This window comes from Cyprinus carpio, chromosome B4, assembly GCF_018340385.1.
Source record: "Cyprinus carpio isolate SPL01 chromosome B4, ASM1834038v1, whole genome shotgun sequence".
In the NCBI taxonomy this organism is placed as follows: domain Eukaryota; kingdom Metazoa; phylum Chordata; class Actinopteri; order Cypriniformes; family Cyprinidae; genus Cyprinus; species Cyprinus carpio.
Genome location: NC_056600.1, coordinates 30,072,085 through 30,088,641, shown reverse-complemented (window position 1 = coordinate 30,088,641; position 16,557 = coordinate 30,072,085). Strand labels below are relative to the sequence as shown.

The 16,557-nt window shown below is 36.4% G+C and overlaps 1 protein-coding gene across 3 annotated transcripts in view; it reads right to left on the bottom strand.

Annotated features, from left to right (window-relative positions):
* Positions 1-16,557, bottom strand: part of LOC109103345 (phosphatidylinositol 4,5-bisphosphate 3-kinase catalytic subunit beta isoform-like) — a 91,488-nt gene that overhangs the window by 58,139 nt on the left and 16,792 nt on the right. For all 3 annotated transcript variants that reach the window (XM_042722498.1, XM_042722496.1, XM_042722497.1), the window contains exon 2: positions 2,637-2,700. The gene's annotated coding sequence lies outside the window, so the exon portion shown is untranslated. The remainder of the gene's footprint in view (positions 1-2,636; positions 2,701-16,557) is intronic.

Here is a 16,557-nt window from a genome sequence, read left to right as displayed (position 1 = left end):
ACCAAACGCCAAACTAATAAAATTGTCAGCATTAAAAGGTATAATTGCTGCTTTCTGCTGCGCAAATTTTGTTTGTAATGAAAATAACAGTTTACATTTTCGTCAGTTATTTTATCTACAGATCGATGCATTTGTTACTGATTTCTGCTCATTCAAAATCAGATACAGGTGAAGTAGCCTACTGTAAGATTACATTTGTTTGAATGCATTATTGCGACAGCGATTACGTGTGAATGTGCTGTATCTTTTTAAATCATGCTTTAACCCGAAAATAATCAGTAAAAGGAAGACAAATTCCTTGAGAACTAGCCTGTAACATCCTGCTCGACTATTGCCGTCATTATAATCTTCGTATCAGAGAGATTATGTGTATCAAGCTATAGCTAAATATGTTTATCATGTGAATTCTTGCTAAATATGCAGTTATATTACGGGATGTTGGCATGAATTGTATTCGTGATGGAGCGGTGCTGGAGCGAGTGAAAACCACGATGCTCCGACTTTTAAAAAATCCGCTCCTCCCCAGTCAGAAAAACAACGCTCCGCTCATACTCTGCTCGGCAGCGTGTCTCAAACGCGCAGGGGAGGCTTGAGCCCAATCATTCTCAAAACATAAAATATTTATTTAATTTCAACTTTCGTTTTTGTGTTTCAGAGGAAAAATCAGTGTTAAGGCATCTCTCCATTACAGACTGTTCTGAAAGAGGATTTTATGCAAACGCGTATAAAATTCTTTAAAAACTTTAACAGAGATGTCTAGAGGGTATTTAATAGGTCTGCTTCCCACGTAAGATTTTTCTATAGTCGTTAATTTGTCATTATTCAACTAATCGCAAGTTTATATTAAATTTACAACTATAATCCAGCCTTAATATATTCCACGCTCAAGAATATGCATTAAGTTTGTCACAAAGCACAGGCAGAAGTAGCCTAATAATTATGAAAAAGGAGACATTTTAATTATTTATTAATAAACAAATGTTTTCTTGTCGGCTGCAAGATGAAATTCACAGTGCTGACTCTCTCCACATGGACGCGCCTTTAAAGAGAAAAATACAACCTTCACAGATTACATAATGCTTTCGTTTTGAATTGATTCGTTTAGAAGACATTTCAAGCTTTCTGTAGATATATTTCTCATGTATGTGAGACACCCAGATTTTCAGTTATTTCATTATTAGGAAAAAAAATCACGTGATCGAGAGGGCGCCTCCCTGTCATGCATGTGCATTAATAATTTTTGCACAAACACTTGAATATGAATAATAATTCACATTTTGCATATGCATTACAAAGTAAATAATTTTTTACATGTAATTATCCAAAATAAAATCAAACAAGATTTGTAATGAAGATAAAATATGTTGACAAATAAGAATAAATGCTGCACGTGCACTCAGCATCATGCAGAGCAAATCTTGCACTGATATTTTACGGAATTTTATACATTTTATATTATGCATTTAAATGCGGCTGCAATTTATTTATTTGTTTTATTTATTTATTTTTACTTTACTTAAATTATATGAAAGCAAGCAAAGAAGACTCCATTTAAAATCACTGAAGTTGTCAATTAATGAAGCTCTTTTTTTTTTTTACATCGTGTGCACGCTGTTGATAAGTGAGGACGTTGTATTGATCCATCCATTCTTTAGAGTTGCAATGATTTAGTTAAATCGTGCAGGTTTAATTTATTCGTTTCTTGTTTTAATTAGGCCTAAATAATGGGAGCGAAATTATACAGTGCCTTACGTTTTACTAAAATAAAGAAAATAATTTATAAAACACGCAAGCCTATAGCTCACAATAGGCTACCACTTTTAATGCTCCGATGCAAAGTAAACCACATTTTCTTTTTATAACACATAATTCATATTATATAAATAATACTGCACACTATTTAAATGTGTCTAATCTAAATTATGGTGTAGAGAAAATATAAGCACAGGCTCATAGGCTTGACATTTATCCTGCTTGAATTCATTCTAAGAAACGCACATATCTTTATAAGGACTAAACTTTCATCTGTGAATATTAAATATTTTTTCTTTCATTTTCCCCGACTGCAGTTTGAGGCAAAGCTGACGTCTATTTGCGAAAATGTGCTTTGATGCGCTTGTTCGAAAACTTGTGATTAAAGCGCCACTCAGCGGTCAAAAGCTGCAAATGCACTTTGCAGACGCCTTGGCGGCGGTACGAGCGGTGGTAGAAACAACGTTTTGGATGTCCACCTACTGTAAAGGAGGTATTGGGCTCAGACATCTCTGACAGCACCCTCTTGGGGTTTATGCAGCCATTTTACGTCCTAGCCATGGGACTCTTTTTAGGGAGAAGGCTTTGCAGTTGTGGGCACACCCTGGTTTCTTATATCCAATATGTTATCCAAAAGGCATTACATTTGTATGTTCAATTAAATAAAAAAAATAATAATAATAAAAAAATTGCAATGGAAGCCCTATCATACCAGATTCATGGATTTTCCAGTATATTCTCCTTAAGTTTCACATTTTTTTTTTTTTTTTTTGTCACCTGCTCCAAATGTTTACAGTAAAGTACATCAAAAAACACATAAGCCAAGGCACTCGAAAATGTAGCCATATGAATAAAATATATTGTCAGAGTGCACACACACTTACCTGCTGTCTCTACAGTCTCTTATATCTCAGCCTGCTCCATGATGGGATGAAGAGGATGCTGCATCTGACAAAAAGACAAAGAGTATTCAGATAAGAATATCCGAGATGAAGTGAGGGAAGAAAGTTGATTTAAGTGACTTTAAATGTGGCATGGTTGTTGGTGCCAGACAGGTTGGTTTGATCATTTCATAAATTGCTGATGTACTGGGATTTTCATGCACAACCATCTCTGGGGTTTACATAGAATGGTCAAAAAAAAGAAAAAAATCCAGTGGGCCTTGTTGATTACATAGGTCAGAGGAGAAAGGCCAGACTGGTTCGAGCTGATATGTTACAACCAAGAAATGCAGAAAATCATCTCTGAACACACTGAACCAGACTGTTATAAGCATGAGCCCCATCAGACTGGTCGTGGGGGAGGTGTTGCAACAATATATAGTGATATTCTCAATGTTACCCAGAAAACAGGATACAGGTTTAAATCATTCAAAATACTTCTGCTTAATGTTACACTGTCAGATATGCAAAAGAAATCTATGGTATCTCTTGCTCTGGCTACTGTGTATAAACCACCAGGGCCGTATACAGAATTTCTAAAAGAATTTGGAGATTTCCTCTCAGACCTGTTGGTTACCGTTGATAAAGCACTAATTTTCGGAGATTTTAACATTCACATTGATAATACAGATGATGCATTAGGACTTGCATTTACTGACTTAAACTGTTTTGGAGTAAAGCAAAATGTCACCGGGCCCACTCATCGTTTTAATCATACGCTAGATTTAATTATATCGCATGGAATCAAACGCACCTCAAAGTGATGAAGTTACTGACCATTTCCTTGTATCGTGCATTCTGGGTATTAATGATATTAACTACTGTATATGGCTTCACGTTATCGTCCGGGCAGAACTATTGTTCCAGCCACCAAAGACAGATTGGCAAATAACCAGTCTGATTTATCTCAACTGCTCTGTGTACCCATAAATACACATGAACTAGATAAAATGACTGGCAACATGGGCACTATCTTCTCTAATACATTAGAAGCTGTTGCCCCCATCAAATTGAAAAAGGTTAGAGAAAAACGTACTGTGCCATGGTAGAACAGTAATACCCACTCTCTCAAGAAGGAAACTCGTAGTCTTGAGCACAAATGGAGAAAAACTAACTTGGAAGTTTTTAGAATTGCGTGGAAAAACAGTATGTCTAGCTACAGACAGGATCTAAAAACTGCCAGGGCCGAGCATATCCACAAACTCATAGAAAATAACCAAAACAATCCAAGGGTTTTATTTAGCACAGTGGCTAGATTAACAAATAACCAGACGCCACCCGATCTAAATATTCCCTCACAGTTAAATAGTAATGACTTTATGAATTTCTTCACTGATAAAATAGATAACATCAGAAATACAATAACAAATGTAGATTCTTCAGCATCTAATTCTTCAGTTTTATCCATCGCACCCAAAGATAAACTGCGGTGCTTTACAACTATAGGACAGGAAGACCTAAATAAACTTATCACTGCATCTAAACCAACAACATATTTATTAGATCCTGTACCCACTAAATTACTGCAAGAGTTTTTACCTGTAGCAGAAGAACTGCTTCTCAATATTATTAACTCTTCTTTATCTTTAGGTCACTTCCCAAAACCATTCAAGCTAGCGGTTATTAAGCCTCTTATTAAGAAACCACAACTAGATCCTACTGACCTTTCAAATTACAGACCCATTTCGAATCTTCCATTTATGTATAAATCTTTAGAAAAAGTTGTGTCTACTCAATTGTGCTCCTTCCTGCAGAAAAAATGATCTCTATGAAGAATTTCATTCGGGTTTCAGGCCTCATCATAGCACAGAAACTGCACTTGTTAAAATTACAAATGACTTGCTTCTTGCGTCAGTCCAAGGCTGCATCTCATTGCTAGTTTTACTTGATCTTAGTGCTGCGTTCGACACCATAGATCACGAAATACTCCTAGATCAATTACAAAACTATACACCTATTCAAGGGCAGGCTTTAAGATGGTTTAGATCCTACCTGTTCGATCGCTACCACTTTCGTTATTTAAATGGTGAGTCATCTCATTTATCACCAGTAAAATATGGAGTGCCACAAGGATCTGTCCTAGGTCCTCTGCTATTTTTAATATACATGTTGCCCCTTGGCAATATTATTAGAAAATACGGGATTAGCTTCCACTGTTATGCTGATGATACTCAGCTATATCTCTCAACAAGACAAGATGAAACTTCTAAATTATCTAAGCTAACAGAGTTTGTTAAATGACCAATAATTTTCTCCTATTAAATTCAGATAAGACAGAGATATTACTTAGTGCACCAAAAAACATTACACAGAATCTCGTAGATTACAATTTGCAACTAGACGGATGTACTGTTACTTCCTCTACAGTCAAAAAACTGGGTGTTATATTAGACAGCAACTTGTCTTTTGAAAATCATATTACCCATGTTACAGCATTCTTTCATCTTAGAAACATTGCCAAGCTACAAAACATGTTACCTGTTTCTGATGCAGAAAAGCTAGTTCATACATTCATGACCTCTAGACTGGACTATTGTAATGCACTGCTAGGTGGTTGTCCTGTATCTTCAATAAACAAGCTACAGGTAGTCCAAAATGCAGCGGCTAGAGTCCTTACCAGGTCAGGAAAATATGATCATATTACCCCAATACTACAGTCTCTGCACTGGCTACCTATTAAGTTCCGTATCAGTTACAAAATATTATTACTTGCTTATAAGGCCCTTTATGGTTTAGCTCCTGTGTACCTAACTAGTCTTCTATCACACTACAATCCATCACGCTCCCTAAGGTCACAAAACGCTGGACTTTTGGTAGTACCTAGGATAGCCAAGTCCACTAAAGAAGGTAGATCTTTTTCGCATTTGGCTCTCTTTTTTATCTTTTTTTTTTTTCATTGCTTTGCAATGATTTGTATCATAAAAAGCGCTATACAAATTAATTTGAATTGAATTGAATTGAATTGAATTGAATTGAATTGAATTGAACCCTGAAGCAGATGAGTTACAGCAGCAGAAGACCAAACTGGGTTGTCTGGTTTGATGAGTCTTTACACTGCAAAAAAATTACTTCGTTTTTTTGTCTTCTTTTACTAAATATCTAAACCTTGTTATATATGCATTTACATGAGAAGCACAATGATTAAGATATTATCTCTTGTTTGTTGAAAAATTATACAAATTTTGTTAGTCTTTGCTTAAAACAAGAAAATTTTGGCCTATGGTATAAGAAAAATAATCTTAATTCAAAGGAAATCAAGATAATTTTTATTGTTCATATAGGTCTTAATGCATCCATTTAAAATGCTCAATTAGAGAGATTTCACATATAGTAGTATAAACCTTCCTCATGAAAGAGAAAAGAAAATACCTTTTCATAGGAAGAACCATTAAGGTTACTGGGTGATGTGATAATCATGCTGTCTGACTGTAAAACTCACTTTAAAGGAAATGTTTTACACATGCCTGAAAACACAAGGACATTCTCTAAAATATTTTTATTTTTTTTTTACTAGGGATTGCATTGGTAGATTTTTTGGGCATGTGTCCTTGCAATGCCATGTTTTTCAAACTATAGTATTCTTTGATGTACTTTGAATGCTTCAAAGAACCATGCTTCTTTGTTATTGTCATTTTTTGAAATACAAAAATAAAATTGTAATCATTTATAACATACTATATTAAAAAAAATAAAAAGTATAAATAACTATCTGACCCCCACTGTACCATAGCATCAGCATAGTACGTTTTGTAGTTAAGATGAGATAAGATGTCAAATCCTGGCCCAGAAATCTTGGTTTCTTTTTTAGTGGGGGAAAATGGTTAGTCTCTCTCTCTCTCTTTCTCAGTGAAAAGCAAGCACACACACAAAGGTTTTTTTTTTTTTTTTTTAATCTAAATGGGGACTATTGTTTTTATATAAAGCTAGTTAGAACCTAACCCTTACCCACATCCTAATTCTATCAGATAACTTTCTGCATTTTTACAATTTTAACAAATGTTATTTATCTGATTTTTATACTTTTTACAAATGACTTCCCCTAAAGGAGTATTTGGGAGGTTTTGTCAGGTTTAGCTCTCTTCTTGGTACAAATTTGTCACCAAAATATGCTTAAGTAGGCACACACACAACTAAGGGAACAATGCTAGCAGAACCAAACACAAATCAGTGACACATACATGCACTGCAAGATACTTAGTATGCTCTCAGAAAAAAAAAAAGACACAATCAGACACATGAGAACGTAACCATTCTTCATTTGTACACACATGAAAACACAACAAGCTCTGTGTCCTTATCACAGAGCAAACAGAGAGAAGCACAGTTAGAGGTTCAAGCCTTACGGCCCTCCAACACAGAGGTATTCCTCTCTTTTCCTCATCTGCCCTGATCTACCACCCTCTCTCATACTGGAATTTCAGGAATCCAGATTCCGCATAGAACTACATCCCCCTTCCCACAACACTTCTGACACACACATATGAAACTCTGGATCTCTGTCAACTAGAAAAATAGCTCTCTGGTAAAAAAAAACAAGTTACATTGAAAAAAAAAAAAAAACCTTCAGAAAGCATTTATGATCAAAGCATGACAGGAAGTATTGTAATATATAAATATCAATGCTTCAACACACCGTGTCTACACCGGATGCAAGCAGTGTGACATGATGAAACTAAAGACAAGAAACCATTTTAGTAATTTGATTCTGTCTGTGCTAGACGTGATGAGATGTGATGCGACACAACAAATCCCCAACAGTAAACTGAAGTTCCTGGGCTACTTCTGCATCAACATTTGCATCCGGTGTAGACACTGTGTCAGACCTAAAACTAAAGGCCACATTAACTGAATAAGGAAGGGACAATGTCAAAGATGCTGATTAAGCTTTTGAAACTATAAAGGAAACAGACTCATAATTAGACATCACTGAATACCAAATGGAGCTCAGTATTTTTGGAAGCAGTACATTTATCCATTTGTGAAAAAGTCACATAAAGGAGGACAAACTAAGAAGCATGAAAGAGGACATAGGCCTACCTCATACAGATAGCTTATATTTGAAATAACTTACAAGTTGGTAGGTTGGATTTGGATAGGGCTGCAACTAACGATTATTTTGATAATCGATTAGTTGGATATATATACAGTATATAAAAAAGGACACAATTTTCTTTATTTTAATTTTATTGACAAAAACACACTATTCCACATTCTGCCCAATGTCCTTCAAACAAATGTGCAACAGTACTGTTAGTTAAGAGCAGCAGTGGCACAAACCTTACAAAATTGGTTAAAAAAATTGTTAATCACTGTAGGCAATATAGTTTAAATCTCTAGATCAAAAATTAAAATAAAGATAATTAAGACAAAATTACAGTAATGTTCTGCAGGAATGTGCGTCACATGCACTTTGATCACAGTCAGTCTCCTCTTACTGTCATTTCTTTATCCTGTAAAAGCATTTGACATTTATTCAGACAATTAAACGCTGCTGTCCCTTCACAGTTCCTAGTACTCTCAAAAATTACTCGCAACACGTTGACTTTTAAACATAAATTTAATGTTCAAAAACAGATATTTCAGCACAGTGAATGTTTTTTGCACTGAACATTTCTGGTGTTTCTGTTGTCTGTCTTATATTACACTGATTTGTTGTATTGTTGTCTAATTACTGGGCATCCAGTATACTGGTCTGGCATTGTCATGTTGGAAAATGCAAGGCCCTCCCTGAAAGAGACGACGTCTGGATGGGAGCATATGTTGTTCCAGAACTTGGATATACCTTTCAGCATTGATGGTGCCTTTCCAGATGTGTAACCTGCCCATGCCACACAAACTCATGCAACCCCATACCATCAGAGATTCAGGCTTCTGAACTGAGCACTGATAACAACTTGGGTTGTCCTTGTCCTCTTTAGTCGGTGGGATGACATGGCGTCCCAGTTTTCCAAAAAGAACAAATTTTGATTCGTTCAAAAATTTTGATTCGTCTGACCACAAAACATGGCTTCTGGGAGAGAGTTTGACTCCTAACCCCAAGGTTGTGGATTTGAGTCTCGGGCCGGCAATACCACGACTGAGGTGCCCTTGAGCAAGGCACTGAACCCCCAACTGCTCCCCAGGCGCCGCAGCATAAATGGCTGCCCACTGCTCCGTGTGTGTGTTCACGTGTGTGTTCACTGCTGTGTGTGTGCACTTTGGATGGGTTAAATGCAGAGCACGAATTCTGAGTATGGGTCACCATACTTGGGTTGTATGTCACGTCACTTTCACTTTCTTTATTGACCTATAGAGTTTTAGCCGGCAACGGCAAATAGCATGGTGGATTGTGTTCACGACAATATTTTCTGGAAGTATTCCTGAGCCCATGTAGTGATTTCCATTACAGTAGCATTCCTGTATGAGATGCAATGCCGTCTAAGGGCCCAAAGATCACGGGCATCCAGTATGATTTTCCGGCCTTGACCCTTACGCACAGAGATTGTTCCAGATTCTCTGAATCTTTGGATGATATTATGCACTGTAGATGATGATAACTTCAAACTATTTGCAATTTTTCTCTGAAAAAAAAATCTCCTTTCTGATTTTGCTCCACTATTTTTCGCCGCAGCATTGGGGGAATTGGTGATCCTCTGCCCACCTTGACTTCTGAGAGACACTGCCACTCTGAGAGGCTCTTTTTATACCCAATCATGTTGCCAATTGACCTAAGAAGTAGCAAAATGGTCCTCTAGCTGTTCCTTATATTTACATTTAACTTTTCCAGCCTCTTATTGCTACCTGTCCCAACTTTTTTGGAATGTGTAGCTCTCATGAAATCCAAAATGAGCCAATATTTGGCATGACATTTTTAAAATGTCTCACTTTCAACATTTGATATGTTATCTATATTCTATTGTGAATAAAATATAAGTTTATGAGATTTGTAAATTATTCCATTCCATTTTTACTCACAATCTGTACAGTGTCCAAACTTTTTTGGAAGCGGGTTTGTATATTTATATATAAATTTTGGGTTAACTATTCCTTTGACCTCTAAATTTACAGTCCATTGTGTAGCTGCCCTTTCAGTGCTGTGCCACGGTGACAAAATTTCAATAAACACATGCACATACTAAAAAAGACGTTAATCAGTTACCTACTGAGGCCCGACTGAACAAAGGTCCCGTTTTAGCTGTGGGTGGAGCACACAAGTGTCTCTCTCTCTCTTCCTGTACAACTAACTGTATGTGCTTGTCTGAATAAAGCTGTGATATGCATCTACATGAGAAAGTTATGCAAGAACTGAGAGACACACAGACCTGACAAAATTCTCACTTTGCCACTCTCTCTCACATACGCGAGAGAGACAAGAAAGATACAGTGTGAATTCAACAGCAGCTGTTATACCACTTCTGATGAATGGGGTGTGGTTTCTCATTTTTCATTTGGGGCTCTCAAGAAACAGATTTCTGTGTGTCTGTGGGGGTGTGAGGAAAGAGATTTCTGTGTGTCTGTGCAGATTTTCATTGGATTTTGCATGATGACTCAGTTTACAGGTTTTCATTTGATTTAATATGATGACTCAATATTTACACTGGACAACATTGTGTGAAAGTGAGACAACACAGATGCCAAATTTGCTCATTTTAATATACACTTTTACACTGGACAACATTGTGTGGTCAAACACAGAATCAAATTTGTTTAATATCAGAAATTTTGTTGTAATGCTCAATTAATGTAACATTGGTAATTATTTAATTTACAATGCATGCAAAGTGGCAATATTGGCAGCAACCAAGCAGACATCTCCCATAACTGTTTATTGAAAAAAGGATAGATTTTAGACTTCTGTTTCATAGGCCCCATTTACACTGCATGGTTCAAGTGACCCAATTCCGATTTTTTCCTCTCATGTGGCACAGATCGGATATGACCGGTGAACGTGTAAGCAGGAAAAAAAACGCATGGATTCCAATTTTCTCAGATCGGATTCAGGCCTCATTCATATGTGGTAATAAATCGGATATGAATCGGATACGTGCATTTGCGTGTGCCATGTAAGCAGACAAATCGGATATTCCCCAGTAAATGTGAGTCGTACGTCATTAAAAAAGTGACGTCAACTCAGGTGAACACCACCAACTGAGATCACATGACTTATTATAGGCGCGATGGAGGACGAAGGATACACACAGTGGAGCAATGCGGAGGTTTCATGTCTTTTAAGTCTTTGGGGCGAAGAGACAGTGCAGGCAAAAATGCAGGGTTTGTTACAGAAATAAATCCGTGTTTGAAGACATTTCACGAGATATGGGGAGGCACAGTTTAAGTGATTTTTTCTCCGCCGTACGAGACCAGTGTTTTGCTGATTTTTTTTGTTGACTTTTCAAAATATTGTGGAAAGCAAAACACTGTATAATTTTATTTGCATCTGCATCCATTGTATTTCGTGCTGTTTTACTTCCTTTTCCGGGTCAGAACATCTACGTTTTGTAGTTTCAGCAGTGTATTGTGTTAATGCAAAAATCGGATACGGGTCACTTTTAAAAGATAATGTAAGCGGGTCGTCAAAAAAATTGGATATAGTCAGAAAATCGGATTTGGGCATCAAGACCTGCAGTGTAAATGCAGCCATAGATGTTGGTATCAATGTTCCCTCTAATTTTTTTTTCTTGCTGAGCAAAACTTTTCTCTATTGGGCGGACATTTCGGCCACCTGTGCAAAAACATTCTTTATACCAGACATGTACAGCGCGCACAAAAAAAGTGTGTAACTTTTACCTTTAATGAGCTATTTGTATTTAATTTGACCCATGACTAAATGATGTACATTTTAGATTACCTGAGAAAACCTGAGAAAATATATTATTTTTATTATATATATATAATTATTTTTTATTATATATATATAATTATATATGGATCAAATGTTTATATATAGAAATATATTATACACTAAAGGCTGGAGTAATGATGCTGAAAATTCAGCTTTGCTCCACGGGAATACATTATATTTTAAAGTATATTAAAATAGGAAACCAATATTTTTAGAAATTGCAATAATGTTTCACAATATTACTATTTTTTTTTTTCTTCTGTATTTTCGATAAAATAAATACATCCTTGATGAGCAGAGACTCCATTAAAAAACAAGGTCAATTATTTATTCAGCTTGGTTAATAATATAGGCCTAACATAATATAATATCAAAACAAACTGAAGCATTTAAACTGATAGAATAGAACAGAATAGAATAGAAACTGAAGCATTTAAACTGAGATCTGTAAGTTAAATATAAAAAAACAAAAAACGTGAACGTCAATTCTTCTATAGATATCTAAACATCCCTATGATGTAGAGTTTGCACACTACACCTGTGTGACTGTAAATGTCTCTGAGTTTTGTTACCGTTCTGTGCCCATCATCCGCTGCTTCCAGCACTTAATCAAGCCACTCTTCTTTAATACATGATGACGTTTTATTTCACATGTCATTGCGTTTGCGTCGGCTCTCGAGTTGAGCTATTTCGTAGGCTACGCAACCATTAAAATATTCGGTTTCAACAGCGACTCATTTGGCGCACATCATTCCCTTTCTATGAAACTGTAAACCGCATTCACCGGTTCTAACTCTATCGTGATATCAACTCTATAGCGGTTTACTCGAGCATTGCAATTCATTCGCTTTCGCAAATAGCTTTCCCAACTCATTTAAGCGTGTGCGCGGCACATTATTTCTTCTGCGCGGCAGCGGTGGAAGAAGTGCGCGGCCGCGCGCGCGCGCAGCTTAGAGGGAACATTGGTTGGTATTCATTTAAAAGTCTCTAGAATCTCTCTAGAATTATTTCTTTATCTTTAACAGAGGCATTTCTGGCAAAGTGGATCAACTCAGGGTAATGCTGGTAAAGTGAGACAAGATATTAAGTAATTTGAAAAGGAGTTATGAGTTTATCATTAACTGATTTAAGTCAAGATATTTTCTTATTACATACAAATGTGTTGAAAAACAAATAAAATAAATAATACTATTGCTTAAAAAAAAAAGCATTTTCTGGGTTTGGCCAGAATATGGCTTTAAATAGCCCGGTAAGCATGTATGTGAGCTTATGTGAAATACTGGCACACTTTCACATTTTTATTTATTTATTTTTACTCAACCAAGTTAAGCCTAGTTTACACTACATGACTTAAAGCGTCAGCAGATCACTTTGCTTTTCAGACTACATGACTTGCTGTCTGTCTTGAAGTCATTGTGGTGATCACACTACGCAACACTACGTAAATGATTGGGATCAGGGGGTCACACACTACATGAGCTGACAACAACTCTGTCATCCATTTCTGGTCTCCAAACTTTTCTTAAAGTCATGTTGCTGCTGCTGTTTTTCTTTCTCTGACCGACCTCAACCCATGCCTTGCTCTCTCACTGACCGTAGCTCGTCGCGACACCTGACACCACATGATGTTGAGTCGGCCAACCAGTCCAGATATTTAGCATGCTAGATATTCATTTGGCATCTGCGAGGTATCAGTGATGCGCCAGCGAGCCTCTTTGATGTGTTGAGTAGTTCACACATAAAGATTGCCGAGCTCCGATCACCCACTAATTTTCACAACCTGTCAGCGAGCTCATTACTTTGCAAATAGGGCTTAAAATCCTGTAGTGTGAATTAGGCATTACAAAGATTAGCCTCTACCTACAAAGGCACATGCAAATAAGCACAAAGCAAGCATTATAACATACATGCTTGTAATCACTTCCCAGAAGAGTTCAGACTAAATATGAACATCTGTTCACATTTATAAAGATTGACATTTATGAATCAATAATTCATTTGCTTTAACACACTTTCCCTCCATTATTTTCTCTACCTCTCTTCCATCTATTCCTCTTGGTGTTTCACTCCCTCCTTTCCTGTTTCCCGATACTGAATTCTTTAACATGTCCTGACTTGTATGCACAGAATTGTAGAATTCCAAGTGCAGGCATGCTCAGTGTTCTGTTCACCATAGCACCTCTCACAAGTACGCAGGTGTGCATACAGGTGTGTGAGTTAGGGGTTGAATGACTTATGATTTTTTAAAGTAGACTTTTATGTGATAAAAATCGAGTCAAAGTCGACTAGTCGCTGATGACGTCATTAATGAACAAATAAGTTTGGAGCTGTGACAAACCCCTTGTGCACAGCTATGGCATATGACACAGCGCTGCCCACATGGCCATTGCTCCTATAACTCATTTTTATCAGTTCTTTTGCCTTTGGGTCGTTTTATTTCTCACAGATTTCTGCTTGTTTTAAATCAGATACAGATAAAGTAGCACAGTAAATTCTACATGACATCGTCTCTCTAGTAGTAGTGACGCTGTGGGATTTAGTTATTAAGAAATATATGCTAGAACTTTTCAGTTTCTAACCTATTTTATTGAGAAACCACAGAACAGCGTTGAACGATTCTGTATGTGCGTTACAGTGCAGCAGCGCATTCGATTAGAACAGGGATTAACTTACCTGTACAATAAGCTGTTTAGAATGTGCATTCTCCCGTTCAATTTCGAACATCCAGTAATATAATCACACGTCTTGTGGAGAATTCGGAGTATACATTTGTGTGTCATTTTAACTGTTTGAAAACGAAGCGTAAATGTGGAAGTCCTTCAAAGATTTATTATCCTGTTGCACCCTCTATAGGACCAGCGACTTGTCGACATCAAGCTTAAAGCGTCATGGCAGAGCACTGAAGTCGACTAATCGATTAGTCTGTGCAACCCCTAGTGTGAGTATGTGCATACGCATTGGTGTGAGTATTTATGATGATGGTGAAAATGATTTATTATGTGAGTGCATATAAGATATTATGTAAGTGCATAAAAGAGAAGAGACAATGATCCATTATACTGTAGGCTATCTGGTAGCCGCAACCATGTGCTGAAAAGAGGCTTAAGCACATATGCTTACTGAAATAGATAGAAGAGACAGATGAAGGCCCTATACCAGACCTGAATGAGTTTGCAATTGGTCCTCTCCTGAAACACCAGTGGCACACACTTTTAACAAGGCTTTATGACTACTGAGAACACCCTGATGCAACCCAACAGAAACACTTCTTTTTCAAATCTACTACACGTTGACAAAGCCGTAACCTTTAAAAGAAGTGAACCATGCCCATTTACCATGTAAGCCCACTTCTTGTGTCATTTGAAAATATAATTGGACAGTAGCCTATGTAGGCAAAAGAGAACTTATGTTACACAACAAATGCACGTTTGTTACATTTAAATTTTCTTTGGCATTAATGTGCTAAACAATGTGCTTTGAAATATAATAAAATACAATTACAAGGTAGTAATTCATGTGTGTGATACGTGGTTTTAGATTAACCAGTTACACTTTTATGACCTTAGATACCTCTTTTAATGTCTGATAATTGAAAGAAAAAAAATCTGATTGAAGATTAAATATAAATGTGATGAGTGGGGTGAGGTGGGGCCGAGAACTATCGTAACAGACCAAACTAATAGAGCACAAATCGCCTGCTCCAGTGGTTCTTAAACTGAGGGACAGTATACAGTCGGCAGAGTACAATGCAAAAAATAAAAATAAACTCTATAGTGTGATAAAGACTACACTGCGTAATTTTAATTACCTCAACATTACACAGTTCCCGCATGAGCGCTCCGGTATCAGCTGTAGAAATTGTAGTTGTATCAATAACAGACCACTAGATGGTGCGATTGAAGAATCAGTTGTATTTCAGGGAGCCATGTGGTTCTGCTATAAGCGTCTACACCAGACGAGACAAAAGCAAATAGAACCCAGTGATGTTCTCTGCTGTGGATGAGGCGCGATGTGACGCAACAAATTCATCACAGTAAAGTTAAACTGATGCCCCGTTCTATTTCTGACCAGCTCCAGCGCTCTGACACAAAGAACAATTTCAAAGATTCATAACTAAGGGAATCGTGCAATAATAGTTTCCTCAAAAATATTAAGCAGCACAAATGTCTACATCATTGATGATTTCAGGTCTATGTCCAATCCCTCATTTTTAGTAGTTATATAAGATTAAAACATTTTGCCTGTAATTTTTTTTCTCATTTTGCAATATGATTTCGATATTGCCTGGACAGTGTGAAAAATAGTGATATGAAATTTAGCTCATATTGCCCATCTCTAACAAATAGTAAATAAAATAATTAATAATAACTTATAATAACTAAAGCACATATGAAAGCTAGTATTTCTGTATATTTCAAAATAAGGTGCATTAAAAGTCAGTAAATCCTTGACTAATATGACTATTTTAATTTAAAAATGTGTCTCCACGCAGTATTCAATAAAAATTCTAGTGCATTTAATCTATTAAATTGAGACAAACAGCAGATTGAGCAAGTTTTTGGATATGGTAAGATTACATTTATTTTAGTGAATAAAGTACCACACTTTGGCTATAATTTTTTTAGGGTGGTTACACAAAATGTTATTTTATCATTGCTTCTAGAAAATCCTAAATTTTTCTGCTTTCTAACAGCTTCATGTGGCCGTAAACATTTAATTTTAGCGTGGCTTTAAGCACTATGCACAATTAAAGTTTCACTTTCACCGTGACCACGTAAAGCCTGTTAATGTGGTTTTTACATGGGGATAATCGTAATATGAGTTTACCTTATGGTATGAACCCAGTCTCCACATCAGCAGGAAACAAGCGAAAAAACGAGCATTTTCTATCCGAAGACTTGTGGTTGCATTTCGGGTCAAAGCAAAAAACATTGTCGAACAACAATATAAAATGCAGGAAACTATTAATTGGTTATTCTACAATTAATTGTACTAATTATAGTACAATTGGATAATACTATAAATTGATCAACTGTTCGGCAT